The 9,130-nt window shown below is 42.4% G+C and overlaps 1 pseudogene; it reads left to right on the forward strand.

Moving 5' to 3' along the window:
- Positions 1–8,226: 8,226 nt before the first annotated feature.
- LOC106633885 (protein yippee-like 5) lies at positions 8,227–8,642 on the forward strand (annotated as a pseudogene).
- Positions 8,643–9,130: the final 488 nt, after the last annotated feature.

A 9,130-nucleotide genomic window follows, 5' to 3' on the forward strand; every position in this document is an offset into this window, starting at 1 on the left:
AGGCCGAGGTAGGCGGATCATGAGGTCAGGAGTTCGAGACCAGCCTGGCCAACATGGTGAAACCCTGTCTGTACTAAAGACACAAAAAATTACCCAGGGGTGGTGGCGCATGCCTGTAATCCCAGCTACTTGGGAGGCTGAGGCAGGAGAATCACTTGAACCAGGAGGCGGAGGTTGCAGTGAGCCAAGATCATGCCATTGCACTCCAGCCTGGGCAACAGGATGAGACTCTGTCTCAAAAAAAAAAAAAAAAATTGCTTTATGAACTGACCTAGCCATGTGAAGGGAGCAAAAGAGCAACAGCTATTCCAAAGTGAAACTCTGTTGTGTGTGCATGCATTTTAGAGTTGAATAGGAAAAGTACTCCATCAATAATATAAATAAATAATGTTTCGATCTGTGAGACTGTTATCACATCACTGAAAAGAACTTGTAGGATTTTCATCCAATTTGAAGAATAAGTTTGGAGACAGGCAGCCTTTTCTCAGAGCGAGTGAAACTAAGGGCCAGCAAGAGTGTCCACCAGCCAGGAAGATGTGCCTTGGACAGTGGTTTAACATATGAGCCTGCATAGACAGAGAAGGGACAGATGATCTGGATTGCAGGTATTTGTGTTCAAGCTGCTCTTCACTTCAGCAGTTTTTATATGGTGTCCTCTCTATAGTGTAAGAACATCAGAGATCTATTCACTTAACAGTGGTTAGTTTCCTGAGAAATGTTGGGGAGATCCATCTGCTTATGGATAAAAACTAAAATAACTATCATTTATTGAGCACTTACTATGTGCCAAGCACTGTGCTCAGCACTTCATATGCATGACTTCATTTACACTTCATAGCCCCACTATGAGGCAGGTACTACTACTGTCCTCATTATACAAATAAGAAAACTGAAGCTTAGAGGGTGTGAGTTTCCCGAAGTTAGCAGGCAAAGGGACAGTATTTAAAATCTAGGGCTGCTCAACTCCATAGTTCCTCCCTAACCTGAAAGAACCTATCTATGCAGTTGAGTAGTTTTTATCATTTTTTTAAATGAGTGAAAGAGAGGATGGGAGGGAGAAAATCAAATTATTTGAAGGTACCTTGCATTTTTGTCTTGTTACAGACCATGTACAAATCCAAGCCTGCCATAGAAGTTGTTACCCTACATAGAGTCCATGCCTGTTTGTCCAGAGTTTGGGAAAAGTCAGAGCACAACCTAGAATAAATGCGATAATGTATCACATGTATTCTTTTCCCTCTTATTTACATTTCTTCTGACAGAGCCCTGTGCTGCTTGTAGGACAGAGATGAGCTCCAATGCTTAAGTCTCATTATGTGTAACTTAGTAAAAATGTGAAGTTAGAAGCAAAAAACCACATTATAAGTGCATAATGACTGCAACTCTTTAAAGACATGAATATTTGGTGGGAGGAGGAAGAGAAGGAAATAAGTGAAAATGAAAATGGTCCTATTATCATTCATAATGGCATTATGAGTGATTTTTGCCACAATTTTTCAAACTTTCTGTGATCCTACATGATTAGTCCATTCACTGAGTTGGTTGTGTAGTGATTGCCTACTGTGTGTAAAGCTCTCTATTCGGCAGTAGGGACGCATCAGAGAACAATGCAATCCCTGCCTACTGGAAGCTCATCATCTAGTAGAGCTCATCATCTAGCAATTCAACAATAAGATCCAGTAAAGTGTGACGAGTGCTGTTGAAAAGGAAGTTCAGTGTGTGATAGGAGCACATACCATGGATAATTAGCCTACTGAAAGAAGGGGGAGAAGTCTTCCTTCATGAAGTGCAAGAAAAATGATACCTGAAGGCCAGCTAGGGTGTGGGGAAGGTGAGGATCATACTAAATTAAAGCATCAGCACATTGGGATGAAAGCCTAGAGGCAAGAACTTGATGAGTTGCAAAGACTGAAGTAAGCACAGAGCACATTGTTAGGAAGTGACAGAGGCAAGACTAGAGAGGCATAGAGAGCTGAAGCTGTTAGAGGCCAGGTGAGTGCAGGTGCTGAGCGGAGCTCTATCCCAAGGCAACGGGGAGCTGCAGAAGAGCTCTAAGGGCAGAGTGATCTGATCATTCTTGGATGAATGACCTGACTATTTTTAGATTGTAAAAGGGTATCAACCCTTTGAGAAGAACAGAGAAGGTTTGATGTAGCTATCTTAGGAAAAAGGAGAGAGACCCAGTTGGTGAACCAATGGTGGATTGGCCCATGTTTTCCAAACTCAACTGGTTGCTGAAGGTCATCATCTAGCAATTCAACAATAAGGTCCATTAAAGTGTGACAAGTACTATTGAAACGGACACTGAAGGTCAAATTGAGGTTGGAAAACATGTTTAATTAAAGATTCATCTGAACCATCTGCTAGACAAGCTTGTCCAATCCATGGCCCATGGGCCACATGTCACCCAAGATGGCTTTGAATGCAGCCTGACACAAATTCGTAAACTTTCTTAAAACATTATGAGATGTTTTTGCAAATTTTTTTTAGCTTATCAGCTATCATTAGTGTTAGTATATTTTGTGTGTGGCCCAAGACAATTCTTCTTCTTCCAATGTGGTCTAGGGAAGCCAAAAGATTGGACACCCCTGTGCTAGAATCCCAGTAAAGAACCAATTACACCAACCACTGCCTCCAAGAAGCTGGAGTTTGGAAATGTCTGAGTGAAAAGGGGTCAGTGTGGGGTCACTCTGATCAGAGCAATTGCTGGTTCTGAGGTGATTTCAGATCTCTGTCCCACCTGAATCCACATCACCATCTCTATTTTTGTTTGTTTGTTTGTTTGTTTAAGTGAGAGAGATAGCAGGCTGAGCACGGTGGCTCATGCCTGTAATCCCAGCACTTTGGGAAGCCAAGGTGGGAAAATTGCTTGAGCCCAGGAGTTTGAGGCCAGCCTGGGCAACATAGTGAGCCCTCTTCTCTACAAAAAAATATTAGCCAGGCATGGTGGTGCATGCCTGTAGTCCCAACTACTCAAGCAGCTGAAGCAGAAGGATCACTTGAGCCCAAAAGGTCCAGGCTGCAGTGAGCCATGATTGCACCACTGCACTCCAGCTCGGGAGACAGAGCCAGACTCCATCTCAAAAGAGAGAGGGGCAGAGGGAGGGAGAGGGAGAGGAAGAGGGAGAGACTGCCAAGGAGACTTAAAATCTGAGCCTGTGAAAGACTTGAGAGAGGTATCTCCTGGTTCCGGGCAGTAAGACATTGTGACTGCAGTTTTTACCACCGGAGGACATTGCTGCTCTCAGTCTTGCCTTTCCAAAAGCCAATGACAAGAAAATAGTTTTAGGGAACTGGCGATAAAGCATAGGTCCCTGCTCTCTAATTTACTTAGATGAAGCCACAGAGGCCTATAGTAGGATGAGGATGAGAGAATGTGAAAGGAGAAAATATAGAGAAATAAATATGTCACTCTCTTCTCCAAAGTCACAATGGCAGACAAAATTCTAACAGACAAGAATTTATTAGCCTGGAAAATGTGACGGAGTATCTGAAATTGGCATTGTGCAGTGTCTTAGTCAGTTTGCACAGCTCTAACAAATGTACCATAGACTAGGTGGCTTATAAACAGCAGAAACTTATTTCCCACAGTTGTGAAGGCTGAAAAGTCTGAGATCAGGGTGCTGGCGTGGTCATGGTCAGGTTCTGGCAAGGGTTCTCTTCCAGGTTGCACACTTTCCATCTTTTCACTGTATCCTCGCCTGTTGGAAGGAGAGTAAGAGAGTCTCTGGGGTGTCTTTTATAAGGTACTAATCCCATTCATGAGGGCTCTATTCTCATGACCTAGTCACTTCCCAAAGACCCCTCCTCCTAATACCATAATATTGGGGATTAGGATTTCAACATATGAATTTTGGGGGACATGAACATTCAGTCCATTGCATCAAGATATGAGTCATCTATGTTATTCTCCATAGTACCCACATCATCTAGCACAGTGCTTAGTACAGAGAAGATGCTCAAAATAATTGTATAATGAGTGATTGAATGGTGTTCCTAGGTGGGGGACAGATCTGCTCATCTCAGGGCACCTGCCTCCTTCTGCCTTATGCCATACACTCATGGAAGGCTGCTTTTTTTTCCTCTAAATATCCATGGGGATTTTCATGTTGAAAAAAAAAAATCAGACTCTTGGCTGAAAGAGAATTTCTTAGCCTGGTGACATTAAAACCAATAAGAGATGAATGTTGAGCCAAGGCAGAAGAGAATGGGTTCAGTGTAAAGACTGTGGGTCCAGTCAGGCTGGCAGGAAACCTGAGAACTTCAAGGTTCCAGGTCCATCTGAAATGCCTGTTGCTATGGACTGAATTGTGTCCCACCACCAAATTCAGATGTAGGAGCTCTAACTCCAGTGCTCATTGTGATGGTATGGGAGATAATTAAGTTTAGATGAGGTCACGAGGGTAGGTCTTCATGATGGGTTGGGATTAGTGCACTGGTAAGAAGAGGAAGAGATACCAGAGCTCATGCACTCTCTCCTCCCCACCCCAACCTCTCTCTCTCCATCATGGGAGGACAGAGCAAGAAGGCAGCCATATGCAAGCAAGAAAGAGAGACCTCGTCAGAACCTGATCATGCTGGGACCCCAGTCTTGTACTTTCAGCCTCCGGAACTAAGGGGAAAACATTTATATGAAGCCATCCAGTATGTGATATTTTGTTATGACAGCCAGAGCTGACTAATATACCCATAAATCAGCTGTAAAGGAGTTTGCCCACTGGTTTTGGTGGTGAGCTGCTAATATCATTCCAGTGGTGTGATGCCTGATACCAGAAAGCTGCCATTAGAAATTCTCCCTGCATGAAATTACAGCCCTTTCCAGCTGAATGAGCCTTGACAAACAAATTAGATGATTCATCCTATGCCTGAAGGCTGTTTGGCTTTGCTGGAATCCTTAGCATACCACTAGTGAAGAATTTTTTAAAACATTATTTTGTTTTAAATAGAATCTATGTCAAGTATTAATTGTTATCTATGCATTGATGCTGGAAAAATTTATCATCTTGTCTGTCTGTAGTGAATTTTTAAAAATTAACTTCTTTTTTATTTAAACTAATGGTCAGCACTAAAATGGTAAGCCCTCCTCTGATCTTCTGAAATAGGAAAAAGAAAGTAAATGAATAACAGCCACATACTAAGTTATTGAATTACAAGTGAACCAATAAATACTTAGATTTTGTAAGCATTATTGTACCCTAAGAATCATAGATAATGCATGGAATCTCCAGTAGATTACATGCCCTGCTGCTTTTGAGGATGATACATGGGAAGAAGTTTGCACATTTAAGGTTTAAATGTGCCTGCCAAAAAACCATGTGCTGGTAACTTAATCTCCATTGCAACTGTGTTGAGAGGTGAGGTCTAGTGAGAGGTGATTAGGCCATGAGGGCTCCACCCTCATGAATTGATTAATACAAACCCACAGGATTGAGTTCATTCTAAAAGGGTGAGTTTGGTCCCTGGTCCCCAGCCCCCTGTGCCCTTCCACTATGAGATGACTTAGCAAGAAGACCCTTGCCAAATGCCAGCCTTTCCATCTTGGACTTCCCAGCTTCCAGAACCATAAGCCAATACATTTCTAATCTTTATACATTACTCAGTCTCAGGTATTCTTCTATGAAAGCGCAACACAGACTAAGGCAGGATGGTTTGCATATGTCAACTTGATTAACCTGGAAGTATATTTCCCAGAGTTCCCCCCACCGATATGGTTCTTGATTGGAGTTGTCAAAAAAGAAATGTGCATGAGATTTGAAAGATTGAAGTGAAGCAGCATGATTACCTCTGAAAGTCATTGTGATTAGACATGATGACAGGTGCAGAGGTGCTGGCAGGTTCCAGTTTGTCCTTGCTGTCATCTGCTCTACATTCTACCTATCTTCCTACCTGACCCCACTGATCAACAGTGGTCTGAGAGTCCAGGCCTATTGCCATATATTGGCAGTGGAGGCAGTTTCTCATGGGCTTCCCATGAGCTTGCCTTTGCAGTTTCACTTCTGCAGTAGGACATGCATGACTGTTACTTACTTTTGCTCTGATCTTTCAACTCTCCAGTGGCACCTTCACTTTCTCTGCTTCTTCCATAATTATGTAAGGTCTAAATTTTATAATAAATCCCTTGTTTCATAACTGACAGTGGTTCTTCTTTCCTGTTGGAATCCCAAGATGCCCCATGGGAGGGAATTATTGTTAATTACTGGAGGATTCCTGTTTGGAGAAGCATTACACTTTGGACTCAGAGATACTGGGTACCCACCTCAGTTCTACCACTACCAGATGGTTGACCTCGTACAAGATATCTAACCTCTCAAGCCCCATTTTCTTTTCTTTTCTTTCTTTTTTTTTTTTTTTTTTTGAGACAGGATTTGGAGTGCAGTGATGTGATCTCAGCTCACTGCAACCTCCATCTCCTGGGCTCAAATTATCCTCCCACATCAGCCCTCCTGAGTAGCTGGGACTACAGGTGCATGCCACCACCCCCAGCTAGGTTTTGTATTTTTTGTAGAGATGGGGGTTTCATCATGTTGGCCAGGCTGGTCTTGAACTCCTGGGCTCAAGCAATCCATCCACGTTGGCCTCTCAAAGTGCTCAGATTACAGGCGTGAGCCACCATGCCTGGCCCCCATTTTCTTTTCTTGTAACTAATAACATATAACATATAACATATATATATATATATATATATATATACACACACACCCCCCCCACACACACACATATATAAGCACATGTAACATATATTAACATATAACAAATAGCCAATAACATGAGCTACCTTATATGAGAGGGTCTTTGTGAGGTTTAGATGACATGTTGCATGTAAATCACTTAGTCTAGCAAATAGTAAATGCTCAGTAAATGTTAATTTTTTTTCACTGACAATTCTTGCTCCAGAATTGTTAGTTATTATTGAAGGAGCTTAATGCCTGAAGGGGAATCAGGTACTAGAGCCTTAAATATACAAAGAAAAGCAGACTGTTGAGCATAGGTGTTTTAAGGTTTGGGGAGAGCTGAGGTTGGCAAGACAAGCAGGAATCAGCAACGGGTGGAGCACAACAGGGAGGCAAGACGGGAGGAATGGCGCAGCTCAGGAGAGAAGCTGTAAACATCAAGTACCCAAGCACCAGGGGAACAGAGACTTAAAACTGCAGGTTCAGAATGGGCATCACTCACTCTCTGCCACGGAGCACTCCTGCTAAGTCAAGCCAGGTCTCCCTGGGATCCCTGGCTGCTATGTAGGACTTGGGGGATTTCTGGATCACTCTGCTGGTTCACAGCTGTTACTCTGCTTCAAGTATTGAAGAAGTTTTTTGTGGCACTAAAAGAAACGCAGAATGGCCAGCACCCATTTGGTCCCCTCTCAGAGTGTCACAGCAGCCATCATGGGGGAAGGAGGAGTTATGTCACACAGAAGCTCACACCTCAACCCTAGTAAAAGAGCAGAGATGCAGGGTGAATGTGCATGTGTGTCTGGGGTGGGTATAATGAGTGATAACAGCTAGGTAGATACCGTGTTCATAACCTCTACCTCTTCAAAGAGATCCAAGAAACTATGTTTGAGTTGGAATCATGCCTATGTTGGAGAAGAAAAAAGCCCACACTTCCTTCTTCCTGAACTAACTGCATTAGGATCGTGTGCAACTAAGGCATCACCCATAGGCAATGAAAAGGCTTTAAACAAATGGAAAAAAATCTGGATATCACATGGAATGAGAAAACATGATTAGAGAGAAGTGTAGATGTGTCACTTTACAGAAGGTTCTGGACATACTAATAGCTATCTTTGGCTGTCTGAAAGCCTTCATGGGAAGACAGGTTGGACATCAATGAATGGAAATAAAGAGAAGGTAGGTTTGCCTCAGTGTATCTCTGTCATTGAGGATTTCCAAGGAGAAGCCAGATGAAGAAGAAGAGGAAGGGAGTGATGAGGAGGAGAAAAGAAAAGGAAGAAAAAGAAAGAGGAGGAAGAAGAAAGAGGAAGAGGAGGAGGTCAGCATTTATTGAGCACTTCCTATGTACCAGGCATTGTTTTAAATAAGCTAAATATATTATCTTATTAAAATCTTACAGTATCACAACCCAGCATCAGGGGAAGCCCAGGCCAGCCCAGTTATGTCCACTGTGGGTTGCGTCCTACCTTTCGCTTGCTGTAGGGAGGGTTGGTCTGTTCTTGCAACCCCTTTATTCTACTCACCTATGCAGGTTTTTAAAATTTCAGCTCCAAAAATGGGCAGAATTTTCCTTGATTATATTGGCAGTACCCATTTGTTTTCTCGTGCAAACTGTGATATAATCCTGACCAATGGCTCAGAACTCAGCTTATCTCTACTAGGTGCACAGGCACCACTAGCAGGGCGTTTCTTTGTCACAAAGTAGTTAACCTACAGTATGGTGAAGTTCAAGATCGGATCATGCTCACTGGCTGCCACATGGTTCAAGGTGTGAGCTACAAAAACCGCAACAGCCAACTGGGATGGATCTGTGAGTTTGCCACTGAAGACAGCCAGCATTATAAGGAAGGCTGTGTGATTCCGAAATGTGCTCTAGTTGAAGAGAATGAGGGCTTTGAGGAGCATGTACCATTCAATAACTCTTGGAAGAAAATGAGCTCAATCCATCTTTCTCCAGGTTTCCTTCACTGAAAACAAAAATCTGCTTACACACACTGCCAACTTAGTATCAGAGTCAGGTTCATAAACTGCGGAACAAGAGGTTGTGAGAATCTAAGATGGAACCTTTCTTTCTTTTTTTAAAAAAAAAATTTTGTATTTTCCATGTAATAGCAGAGTGTGGAAAGAATATTATGCAGATGTCATCAATTTTTCCCTATGTTTACATCTTAAGGCAGAAGAGTCTGTCTGCAACTATGTGATGGGCTGTGTAAAGAAAAAATCTGGGCTATTAGAGTAGAAAAGTGTGTTTTATATAAAATTTGAAAGGAAATATGTCAAGAGCATGGGTTTTTAACTTGAGCTTCATTTTAAACTTATTTTTTAAAAACCCAATTATTTTACCTGATTTGCTACCTTCAGAGAAGAGATCCAAATCTGCACCGAGCACTAAGGACTCAGTTTTGGCATTACCTGTGCTGGCCAGTGTGCCATATTCTTGTTGGAGATGAACCATAGCA

This window comes from Pan paniscus, chromosome 1, assembly GCF_029289425.2.
Source record: "Pan paniscus chromosome 1, NHGRI_mPanPan1-v2.0_pri, whole genome shotgun sequence".
Lineage (NCBI taxonomy): Eukaryota > Metazoa > Chordata > Mammalia > Primates > Hominidae > Pan > Pan paniscus.